We start from the raw sequence: 13598 nt of genomic DNA, 5'->3' as shown, positions 1-13598 counted from the left end.
GGCATTTTTGGGGGATTTGCCGTAATGTGAATATCTGGTTCGTCGTTGACCGTCCCTCTATGAAGCCGGCCTGATGACTTCCCACGAATCTGTTTGCTTGTGGCGTGAGGCGGCGGAGTAGTATTCGGGACAACACTTGTAGGCGGCATTGAGGACAGTGATCGCTCGGTAGTTCTCACAGTCCAATTTGTCGCCCTTCTTGTAGATGGGGCATATTACCCCTTCCTTCCACTCCTCCGGTAGCTGTTCTGTGTCCCAGATCCGGACTATCAACCGGTGTAGGCAATCGGCTAACCTGTCTGGGCCCATTTTGATGAGTTCAGCTGCGATGCCATCCTTCCCAGCCGACTTGTTTCTATTCAGCTGGCGAATGGCTTTCTTAACTTCACTCATCGTTGGGAGTGGCTCCTCTACGTCGTTGGATACGCCGGCGATGTACCTTCCCCCACCGTCTTGATCTCCTGCATGTGCGCCGTGTTCAGGTGTTCATAGAAGTGCTGCTTCCACCTTTTGATCACCTCACGATTGTCCGTCAGGATACCCCCGTCCTTATCCCGACACATATCGGCTTGCGGCACGAAGCCTTTGCGGGATGCGTTGAGTTTCTGATAGAACTTTCGTGTTTCTTGGGAACGATGCAGCTGCTCCAGCTCCTCGAGCTCCTCCTCCTCCAAGCGCCGCTTTTTCTCCTGAAAAAGTCGGACTCGCTGCCTCTTCCGCTGTCGGTGATTTTCCACATTTCGACGGGTGCCTCTTAGCACTACTGCCGCCCGCGCGGCATTCTTTTCGTCCATCATCCTCCTACACTCCTCGTCGAACCAATCGTTCCGTCGAGATCGCTCCACATAACCGATGACGTTCTCCGCAGCACTGTGGTATCCCAACAGTCTTCGAGAGGGGCTTCGTCAAGCTCGCCCTCTGCCGGCAGCGCTGCTTCGACCGATTGCGCGTAGTCTGCCGCAACCTCAGGTTGCTTCAGTCGTGCGATATTTAACCCAGGCGGGCGCCGGTTTCGTGTGTTGTTCACTACGGAGAGTTTTGGGCGCATCTTCACCATCACCAGATAATGGTCTGACTCGATGTTGGCGCCTCGACATGATCTGACGTCGATGATGTCCGAGAAGTGCCGGCTGTCAATCAAAACGTGGTCGATATGTGATTGCGTTTGGTACGGTGATCTCCAGGTGTACTTGTGTGGGAGGCGGTGCTGAAAAAAGGTACTACGTACGGCCATTCGTTCGGAGGCGGCGAAATCAATAAGTCTGAGGCCGTTTTCGTTGGTCAGCTGGTGCGCACTGAACCTTCCAATTGTCGGTTTGAATTCCTCCTCCTGGCCGACCTGAGTATTGAAATCCCCGATGACAATCTTGATATCATGTTTTGGGCAACGGTCGTATTCACGCTCCAGCTGCGCGTAAAATTCGTCTTTGTCGTCACCGGTACTTCCGAGGTGAGGGCTGTGCACGTTGATGATGCTGATGTTGAAGAACCGGGCCATGATTCTCAACCGGCACATTCGTGAGTTGATCGGCCACCACCCGATCACGCGCTTTTGCTTCTTTCCCATCACTATAAAAGCTGTTCTAAGCTCGTGTGTGTTGCCGCAGCTCTGGTAGATGGCACGACCATCTGGGTACGTTCGTACCGTGGAGCCCTTCCAGCATACCTCCTGCAGCGCTACGATGTCGAATTGCGGCTCTTAAATTTGTTGGAGAGACGTGGGTACTGCCCACAAAATTTAAAGATCGGCAGTTCCATGTTCCTAGTTTCCAATTGCTAGTCCCTTTTCGTCGCGTGGGTCTTTGCCGATTTCCATCCGAAATTTGTTGTTCGTTATTCGTTGCTTATGTTTTTTTTTGTAGTCACGCGCTCGCAAGGCCCGCAGCTAACCCCACTATCTCGCAGGAGGACCGTCGTGATAATGCTGCCCCTAACTCAGTCTGCATGCGATCATAGCATCCACCGGGGTTGGGTACCCGATCTCCGCTAAGGTTGCTCGCACCCCAGCTAGCACCACGGAGAGGTAGAGAATCGGAGGGGGGGGGGGTCTCGAGGGGGGGGTATGGGGTCTCGAGTTGCACATTGTCTACCGTTCACTAGCCAATGGACTATGGAAGTACTTTTTCTAAATTTTCCTGCATTTGTTAACTGGGCTCCAGTGAATAAGACAGAGTAGCTGAGGAATTTTTTGTAATTTTCCGGCTTCAGCAAATGAGACGGGGTGTTTTTACATTGTTCCTGCTCCAATTAGTAAGGCGGAGTGGCTCGTGAAGAACAAATTTGAAAGGCTATTGCTTAACTTATTCCTGAAATGTTTCAGCTTTAGTAAAAAAAAGACGTAGTACATACAGGAAAGTTTTGTTATTGTTCCGGTTTTGGTGAACTGAATTTTGAGAATTGTGCATATCGGTTGGAGTAGATTCTGATTTGTGGACGTACGGAATACACATTTCAGAATTTTGAGTTGAGCAACGCAATGAAATTTAGAAGCAACTTTTGTTTTGAAAAATTGCCCCTATTTTGCTCCTGTATGTCTAAATACACCACAAAGAAATGGCTTTGAATTTTGAATTTGCTTCCACATCTGGGTTTTCAAATTCTTCAATTTAATTTCGGTAGTAAGTTTTGAATAGGGTGAAAGTGTCAAATGTAAACAAATACTTGCCCATCGCTAAAAGTTCCATAATTAATATTGTCAAGATAAAGTTTTATTTTGGACCACTGTGCTGTCATATGGAAGAACTCAGAAAGTTCCAATTTAGCTCTCCTACCAGAAATAGGCTCACGAACGTGAAACAGGTAGCGAAAATCGTAACTGCCTATATGGTCTGCTTCGGCTGTTATTTTTAGATCGAATCACAACCCACGAACGATAGCAAAAAAATCGATACCTATCAAGCCTGGGCGTCGATGATTTATAAGGAAAAATTTTAATTAATCACCATCTTCGATCAAGGTTTCCGCAGTTCTTGAGACGGACGGCCAAGAATCAACCAGGTTCGAGCTATTATTTTTAAGAGTCGATTTTCTTCTTTTTGCTTAAACGGAAAAGTAGTTGGATAAAGGAACGAAATTCAGCTGTATTTTTGATTTATTATAACTGAAATAAAAGTTTTCTGATGATCAAGATAATTTTATTCAGATGAAAGCGTATCTTAAAAGAGCTATACCATCTTTTAAGGCACTATTCTATTTTGAAATCAAACTGAAGTATTTTCTATTTTCTGTAGTGAATATAACGAATTTTATCATTTAATTAAAGATCTTTTTCAACCGAATCGATCAGTAATATTTAAATGAAATAAAAAAAAATGAATTTGAAAATTTGGTTTCAACTGGAATTTGCAGCAGTGTTCGGCGATTTTCAACCGCCCTTACTCGAAAAAGAAGGAGCAAAAAAATCGCAGTGCGTTTTTCCAGTAGCCGTCGAACAGCTTCTTCGTCATCGAAATCTATCCATCCACATCGCTCCCATATTCGCAACAGATCGAGCAAAGCAAAAAAAAGCCAAGTAAGTATCCAAAACTTCATAAGGACTGAATCTGGACCTGGACAGCCTCCGCGTTGCACAAGGTCATAAATAATACATGTGTAGCTAGCTGCCACTTTGCCTTGGCCGCATCATATCGAAGCCTAGCTGATGGACCAGAGCTCAAGAAAGAAAAACTTCTTTCCAATGACGGCGAAAACAACAACTAAGTATGAAGGTAGGAACGCAAGTGACATTCCATCGTACCCAGGACTTCCTGGGAATAATTACGTCGTCTTCGATGTCGTCGTCGTCGTCCATGATGGCGTACAACTTCGAAAAGTACCTACAAGTAAACGCGCACTCGGGGATAATATTATGGAAATTGCGTGCGAATGACTTTTTAAGGGCAAGGATTTCTGTTCTGGGACATGGGCCGCCGAGGATAGGATTGACATTGAGGTATTGATGGAGTTCTATATTTAGAATCATTTGAGCAGAAAATCAACCAAGACTGAGCAAAGACTTCCACTTTTTGTTCTAACCTAATCTAACCTTAGAAATTTTCCTTCCGCTAGTTTTTATATTTTTTAACAAAAAAAAACAGTTACCCTTCGCTCCCGATGTTTCGATTTATGAATACCACCCTTATAAAAAAAAATAGAATTTTCGCTTTAATGCCCACAACTCTTATTGCCACAGATGTCAGATGCATGGGATAAAATTGGTGTGGATAAAACTCCATAAGTATTTAGTGGTTCCAACAAATTCGTAAATAAGTGCAAAAATGATCGATTTTGAGTAAATAATGACATTTTTTTCTTATATAAAACTATAGAAGGTGTTTTTTTTTAGATGTTTTGAATTCGATTCAAATACTTTGAAGTTTATAGGAAAAATACAAATTGTAGCAAAATATATGGAATTGGACAAATAAACCAGCTTAAAAGCTCGTATTCTCGAAATGAGCTGAAATGTAGTCGATGAGAAAATTTTAAAATGGCTCAACCTTGTTTGTATATTATTTGGTATATCAATATTATGAAAGATAAATGAAATAATCATTGTTGTTGAGTTATTATATATGTTTTCTGAGATTCTATATAATTTTCTAGAAGATTTAATAAAAGAAAAACTTAAATGAGAGAAAAGTTCAATTCAAATAAGCGAAAACAGCAAACCACAACAAAAATAACTAAAACAATGAAACATATATAATATGTAACTATTGATAAATTTTAAACACTAAGATAAAAAAAAGTAATAAAATATAAACATAAAACCGAAATGAAACTGAAAGGATTAAAATTCATTTACATATTAAACAAAAAAAAAACAAATTAAGAAAATTTAAAGAACAATTAATCAAGGAAAAAGAAAAAGTACAGAAAGTAAAACTGAAAATATGAAAAAGGGAGGAGAAAGAAGGCATTTAAGCATTAAAAGAAAAGAAAAGTTAACATTGCGAATCAGAAAAAATGAAAAGCATATTTAAAAAAATAAATAGAACTGAGATAAATGGAAAAATGGAATAAATATACGATCCAAAAACAAGATCGTATGTAAGAAAAAAGAGGAAAATTTACTTGAGTTTTAAAATTTTTAAGCTTTATCAAATCCTCCGTTTACAAGTAGGACATAAAATATTTTCTTTCAAATAACGTGTTAATTCGCGAGATTCATGGAAAATAACCGTGCTTATGGCAAAAAAAAAGTGCGAACAGAAGTAAAATAAGAAACACTAAGCAAATTTAATCCGCGTTGAACATAAATCCGTACGGCGCTCTCTATGAACAACTTAGGCTGATGGTAAACATAAAAGTTTGGCTATACAATCAATGTTTTCTTTCTAGAGTTTTTCAATGTCCCGCTTTTTTCGGCTGTGTCCCGCTTTTTTTCGTGAAATGTCCCGCTTTTTTCTAAAACTATCTGGCAAGCCTACCTTAAGCTTAGCTGGCACCTGAAAGTAGGCAAGCGACAAATATTCGAGCTCGACGGTAGAACGTCCAACAAATCTAGTTAATTTAGTTTAATTATTAAATGTTCTTTTTGTATTTAGCATATTTAGTTTTAGTCGCTTCTAAGAAAATAGTTTACGTTATTACACAAATTCACTATAACATTCTAGGAAAGTTAACAGCTTAGGGACTCCCAACGGTCCACTTGAAAGGAGAAAACAGTTTTACACAATACACACATGAAAACACTTTACAAATCAAGGAACAGTACAAGAGGCTTTTTAATTGGGAAATGTTGATCATGAATGATTATTAAACGGAAAAGGATAAGAAAAAGAAAAAGGTAGGGGTCTGCAGGCAAAAAGAAGATCAAGGCTAAGTCTTTCCACTCGAGAGCGCCAAGCTGATAAGTCGTTACTTATATTATCAGACAGTGTCAAGCAAAAGTAACAAAAGTGCCATATAGCTACATCCAGGGTGCACATCTAACACTAAGGATAAGTAGCTGTGGAAAGAGAAGAATCTCACTTGGGAATATAGAAGATCAGGTATTTTGCTGAAATAGCTAGACCCCGACCCTTAGTAAATCCGACACGTTTGTCTTAGGGCCCATTATTTTAACCTGCTGAATTCCAGCCGAAGTTAGGTTAGGTCAGGCGGTCTAAAGGTACATCTGACCATCACTAAGTGCGGTACCAAAGATTGGTTGGTCCGCCAAATCCAGCTAGCAACCCAGTAAAAGGCCACCTAACCAAACATTACTCCAGCTAACCGTCGGTGCAGTTCACCGTAGGTTGAGCCAGTAGCCGATTCAGTCGATTACGGGTTCCGTCATCCACCTGTGAGTCCGTCTATCCGTCCAACCAACCACCCACTACAGCCAATACCAGCCATCGTCGAAGCAGCGTTCCTTGATCAGCCGGCCTACACTTCACACTACACGACACGAGGTTTGTAACAATACAATTCTTAAACTAAATGACCGGTGTTTTATTGCTATCCAGTGGAAGCCCTTGCCTTGCCCAAGACCGCCCTCGAAGGCCTCCGTTGCCGTCGAGAGCCAGTCGAGTCGCCTAAAAAGAGGCCGATGTAGTGCCCACCCCGGATCAGTTCTCGTGGCTCTAGACCAAGAACTGGGGGGATTGCTCTTTGGTCGAGGTCCCTCGGACTTAGACAGTATTAACAATTGAGAGATAATTACTCCGATGTCGTGGTGCTCGTAAGACAACGATGTATCATCCGCAAACAATCTGAGTTTACCATGTAAGCGTAGCTGGTGCAAATCGTTCACATGAAGGATAAACAGAAGTGGTCCAAGGCTACTGCCTTGAGGGACTCCAAAAGGCAGGTTTCCAAGGTCACTAGTTGACTGATTAATTTGGACGTACTGCTTTCTGCGTTACCTCTGATTCCAAAAGAATTCAGTTTTCGAAACAGAATAGCATGGTCAATCGTGTCGAAAGCTTTTTTCAGGTCCAAGAATAATACTCCAATAAGCTTGCGATTATCCAGGGCATTGTGAATAGCGTCTACTCAGTTGCTGCTGTCAGAGTACTTGACCCTTCTCAAAAACCGAATTGATGGCTGTATAGTACATTATGGTGCCTCAAGAAGTGCAAAAACCGGTCTACTATCAGCTGCTTTATTATCTTACTAAAAACCGATAGTATGGATATCGGCCGGTAATTACTACAATCCATTTTTTTACCCGCTTCGATAACTGCTAACCTTCTCGCAACAAAAATCATCATTTTAAGGTTTTTGTGTAATGTTTACATGGAAATGTTTAGAAAATATTCATACCTACCACCGTCGAAACATAAACAGATTTTTTCTCGATCCATGAAATTTTTGAAAATTAGCTTTTCAATCGATTGTTAATGAACAGATAAGGTCAGTTAGTTTAAATCTTATAAAGTCTTAAAAAGGAAAAAAATAGCGAAAATAGTTGTTATTTAGTTAAATACCGTCAAACGGGGCATCATGCAACAGCGGGGTTGAATGCAACATTTATATAACACCACACAGATTCAATTTTTAATTTAATGTCATGAGATAAAGTTATCTTTTAATGATTACAAAATGATGATGACAAAGTTTCTTGAATCCTTAGATAGTTTTTTTTTTTAATTTTTTGATTTTCATAGAAAAAAAAATTGAAAAATCGAACAAACTTTATACTGGTTTCCTCATCCTATACCAACATTGATCATGTGGAAATATTTTTCGAACAATCACTCAATTTTTTTAAATAAATATTTTTATAATTCAGTTACCCGTCTGGGGTTAAATGCAACAAAATTCAAATCGGAACTAAATCTCATAAATCGCGTTTCCATATGCTGGGATATGATTGTTTTGCATTATGCGTTATTTAACATTAAAATTTCATCCATTCCTAGATTTATTTTCATGATTTGAGCTAATAGAATATTTTGTAGTATTTTTTACCCCTTAATGTATGCAGAAAATTAACACTTTTTTCTTAAAAACATTTTTGTCAGAAAAAATTAAAAATTTATTTCGAACAAAACCAAAATTTACTGCAATTGGTGCTTTATGCGTTATGACATCACAAATGTACCAAAAACTGTGAATTTTCAATCGTTTTCATTTGATTTTTCATAAATTACAGAGCTTGTTGCAACTTACCCCTTTTTCTTAGTAGGGTGAAAATTGAATGTTTTTGAAAATTTAAAAATAACTGGTGAAACCAATAATTTTCCGGCTACGTCAGTTTGGTGACCCATCTACCTTAAAACTTTTGATGTACAAGAGGTATGAATATCTGTAAGCATTAAGATTTTAGAAGCCATTGAAGTTGAAAATTGTTGCATGTTGCCCCAGTTGACGGTATCAAAAAAAAAAATTTTTCTCCTTTTAAACCATTCTTATCCTTGATTCATTGCGTAACAGCTTATCCATATGAATTAAATTTGCTTTCTATGCTTAAGGAAATAAAAATATAGTAATTTGCAGTCGTCAGATTTCATACTATTACAACTGCAATTTAGCATAACTTCAAGTTGTAATGTACGAGATATGTTTCTATGATTGTTGCAAACCTTTCTGCATTGCAGTGTGAAGAAAAGAGAGACAAGCCAGTTCCATATAAATTGCGTTGCTTAGTTTGAAAACTTATTAACCAATCAGAGCTTCAATACAAGTTTGTTGGCATAAATCGAGAACTTATCAAACACAAAGAAGAGAGGTTGTTTGGGTACGAATGATTTGAGACCCTCCTTTTCTGGGTGGAGTCGAAAAGAAGGATGCAAGTCTTTATTCATATTATATTTGGCATAATTTGAAAACTTATCAGAAAAATCAAGCGAAATGTTACGTCATTTAGATACAAAACACGATATTATAGTTATTCGTTAGCACTTCTTGCATTGCTAGGCTAGAGGGAAAGGGCTGGAATGTCATATCATTAGAACATACACTGTATCAAAAAATTGTCCGTACAGCACGTACCTTGAAATCCAAACAATTAAAAAGTGCACTTTTTCAGTCGATAAAAATACTACAATTACACCACTCGCTGCAGAAACTACTCCTTTTTGTAGATCAGTATTAAAAATATTTATGAATTAAACCTTAAAAATATTCTAATTCATTTTGTATAGAAAGTTCCAAAAACGACGTCAAAAAATTGTCCGTACACTGAGGCTTTTGTCAAATATTAGTCAAGTAAACAGTTATGTGTCAGTCTGTCAAACGCAGAAACGTGAGTTGAATCTCAGCAAAGACAATTTCCAGTGCTCTGAGCAATAAATACGGTAAAATGAACTTTATTTTGCATAAATCAATAGATTTCAACAATTTGTGGATTAAATTAACAAGAAAATGTCTGCTCCTCACAAAAAAGTACCCGTTGACATCCGGAAACTGGTTGTTGACCTGAAGAATGACGGTAAAAGCTTGTCCGAAATTTATTTATTTGCTTGTCTTCGAATTACGCATAGAAAAGTAAAACGGCCATGATCGTCGGTTCAGTATATCCTTCAGAACTTTAAGAAGACTAACTCTCTGGAGAATAATCGTATAAGCTGAAGGTTGGTTTGATCCTATTTTCGGGTCAGAACCAAACAATCATATATTTATATTCCTGTAGACGCGTAATATGACTGATAAATCTTTATATTTTTCTCCGTGAAGTCAAGTTTTCGGTGCCATTTGCGCTGAAAGCACCCCACACCATTACATGGCCACCACCGTGCTTAACTGTCGGTCGCAAATATTTCGGATCCAATTCAGTATTTGGATTACGCTATACTCTTACATGTCCGTCAGACCCAAAAATATTAAATTTGTTTTCGTCAGTGAATATAACGTTTTGTCAGAACTCTTCCGGTTCCAGGACATACTTTTGAGCGTATTCCAGCCACTTTTTCTTATTCTTAGCAGATATAAACGGCTTCTTAAGAGCAACACGACCTCGATACTTTAAGGATTAACCTGTTAGACGTTTAAGGAACCTGTATGTTTTCAGAATTCTTCGGGCTGTCAGCTCTGCGACGTAGTTCCACCTCCCCGTGGTGCAGAGTGGAAACGTGTCTGCAAGTCCGGCGTATTGCAGATGTACGGCCAAGAGAACTACACCAAACCCACTAGAGGCCGTCGACGGGTCCCGCCAAACCCGCGCGGAAGAAGTGGTGCACCCGGGTACTTAGGTACCAGTACTTGGGTGTGAGCGTGATGGTCCAACACGCTGTCGGGGGGTCATGACCCTGATATGCGGATGCGACCGGAGGGAGAGCGATCGCCAACTTGTTTTGCGCTTCGGTGGGTATAGACCCGTCTCGCAAAATGAGTAGATGCGCAAAGTGGTGGCCAATGGTGGGCCGATCACCTAGGGACGTGTTTACACGTCAGTGTCTGAGAGGCACATTTTGCCGGAGGTGTCAGGGTTCGACACGCGTTTCGGGAATTGTTGCACCCGAACCGCGAGTGTGACCTGATGAGGGCGTTCTATAGCTCGATCTGCGCTTCGGGTGGTCAAGCGCCCGACTTGAAGATCGGGTAGTTGCGCTGAGTGGTGACTTAAGTCAACACTATTTGTGAGTTCGGAGGAGTCTGAGTCCTACACGTGGCCTAGGGGGCTTACCCCCCCTACCCGCGTGTTTGAACAGAGAAAGTGCCGTCGACAACTCGCTTTGTGTTTCTGGATCTTGGACTGGATTCACAAAGTTAGTAGTTGCGCTACGTGGGGACCTCATTCACACGATGAGATGTCGGGTCCTAACTCGTCAGAGGAGGGGTCGCGCATCGAGTTGTGTTAGAATGAGGCTATGCTATCAGAGGGTTCGGAAACGAGTATTGCCTTGGAGCGCACTAGCGCGAAATGACCTCCCACTATTGAAGCAAAGTGTGTCAAACAGTTCGAGGTGGGAACAAAGGTCAGTGGCCCCAGGTGGACTTTATGGCGTAGGGGGTACAGTGTTCCTTAACATTGTATCATGAGTCGTCCAATTGCACCCATGGACCCAGAGTAGCAAACTGGGGGGACGCGGTGGCTCGCCGTGCCTTGGAATGCAATCCGTAAAATGGATTTACCACCTGGGTTAACAACTAATAAAAAAAAAGGCTGTCAGCTAGTTTCGGGGCAATGATTTAAGGATTATGACTGATTTCCCTGACAATGATGCGATGGTGACGATCCGTAAGCTTCAGTTTGCGGCCTCTTCCTGGAGTAGTCTCCAGGGAGTAAGTCTTCTTAATGTTCTGAAGGACATACTGAACCGACGACCGTGGCCGTTTTATCAAACCTTCAATTTTGGACTAGCTTTTACCCTCAGTCTTCAGCTCAGCAATCAGTTTCCGGATGTTAACGCTTATTTTTTTGTGAGGAGCAGACATTTTCTTGTTAATTTTTGTGGATTTAATTAACAGGAAACTGTCTACTTCTCACAAAAAAATACCCGTTTACATCCGGAAACAAGAAAATCTACTGATTTATGCTAGATAAAGTTCATTTTACCGTATTTGTCGCTCAGACCACTGGATATTGTCTTTGCTGAGATTCAACTCACGTTTCTGCGTTTGACAGACTGACACATAACTGTTTACTTGACTAATATTTGACAAAAGCCTCAGTGTACGGACAATTTTTTGACGTCGTTTTTGGAACTTTCTATACAAAATGAATTGGATTATTTTTAAGGATTAAATCATAAACATTTTTAATACTGATCTACAAAAAGGACTAGTTTCTGCAGCGAATGATGTAATTGTAGTATTTTTATTGACTGAAAAAGTGCACTTTTTGATTGTTTGGATTTCAAGGTACGTGCTGTACGGACAATTTTTTGATACAGTGTATGTACAAAATGAAAAAATTAGAAACTCTATGTAGCGTATAAAAACTGAGTTGAAGTTTCAGATCTGGAAAAACAAAAATTCAGAGATCAATTGTAAGAAAATCATCTTTGTACTGAGGTTAGAAACTTCAGTTCTCTTTTTAAAGCATTTGCTTCACATTAATGTTGAAATTTGGTTTTTAATGCTGTCTAGGAAATGAAACTGAATTTCAATTATTTTAATAAATTTAATTAAATTTAGGAAGGTTTAGCAAAGCACACCAGGTCAGCTAGTATGTATATAAAATAGTTTCTTAAGTTCTCGTCCAAATCCCAAACTTTTGGACGACAACTTAAGTAGCTTTTTATATACATATTTTAAGTGCATTGAACATTTTTTGTTCAAATTTCAACTAACGTGTTTTGATAAGTATTAAAAAAGGATTTAAATACAACTCGAGTTTTTAAAATAGTTATATATGTAGTGAGCTTTCATAAACTTTTCTTTGTTTTTTTTTTTGGAAAAATATCGTCAAATTTAGGTATACAAAAATTCTATGTTCTTTAGCTGTGAGAAAATTCAATAAATATGAGTATTTCCACTCATACACCAAACTCATGAATAAAGGTGCACAAAAGTTCAAAAATGAATAAAAAAAACTAACTTCACCGGATATTCCCAATTACCGCATCACTAATAACAGGATCAGATCGGTAAACTATCAAGAAAAGTACCAGCGCAAAGAGGATTGTTTTTATGGATTTATTTTTCGTTTAATAATGCGTTTATCGTGTTATTAATACGAGTCGCTTCATTGCATCCAGTCGTTCCCATACGAATGGCGCACATCTCTTTGGATGGAGCCAACTTTGCCATGGACGGTAGATCCCATTATCTGACTGACTTCTAGCCAATTGCCTACGCAAGCCAGGCACTCACAAACTCGAAAGGTATTTAGACGCGCGGAAATCCCGTTTGATCCCCGAGCCCAGAACAGCTTTGCTTCTACATATATCTGAAACGACTAGCAACAATAATGTCAAACGGTTGTTTTTGACCGCATGTATCGTCCTGTCTGAGTCGTGAGTTTATTTCCAATGCATCGGAACTGGTTTGTGCCAAACCGCTATTCCGGGACCATCTGTAGCCTTTAGTTGCCGATAGATGTGAAAAATTCTAAAATGCTGCGAGCTTCTGACACCATTAGATTAAAGTGACTTTTAGGAACATTAGGTACCTAGTAATATTTTAGTCGTTTAAAAAACTGTGGATAATACTCATGATAAAAAGAAATTATCAACAATACATTTGAACTGAAATTTAAAATTAAAATTAATTGCTCACAATAACCATGTGAAAATTTAAAAAAAAAATCAACTTGTTCTAGCCATCCTAATACGGTGACAATCGGATGCAATCTGGAACGAGCGGGCGGGATTCCTGCATTTGTGGACAGATGTTGCGAATTTCAACTGGGAAGGAATGAAACAAATTAGGACTGCACGAAGCTGTACCACCTATCGTAAAAATGAAGATTGCTCGTTTGAGATTAGCGGAATATTTTAGCACCTCTAAAATGGAAACCGAGAGTTTGTGGTCTAGCTAGATTCGAGTGCGTTCTTACTAGGTATCTACAGTTAATTTCGATGCGGGAAGATCAAGTGAAGCGTTTCCAAAACATAAACCATTTTTATACTGTTAATCTTTTGAATGGTATTCTTTAAAATCGATTGATATTAGGTATACCACTAACGGAATTGTTGAAAAACTAACCTGATTATAAGCGATAATTTTCTGCCTCATGTGCAAAAGCTTAAAGAATGAAATTTTGAACATAGTTCGTTCAAGTATTTAAAATGTCTACAAACAGT

Source organism: Uranotaenia lowii, chromosome 3 (assembly GCF_029784155.1).
Source record: "Uranotaenia lowii strain MFRU-FL chromosome 3, ASM2978415v1, whole genome shotgun sequence".
Lineage (NCBI taxonomy): Eukaryota > Metazoa > Arthropoda > Insecta > Diptera > Culicidae > Uranotaenia > Uranotaenia lowii.
Note: the sequence above shows the minus strand (reverse complement) of the source record.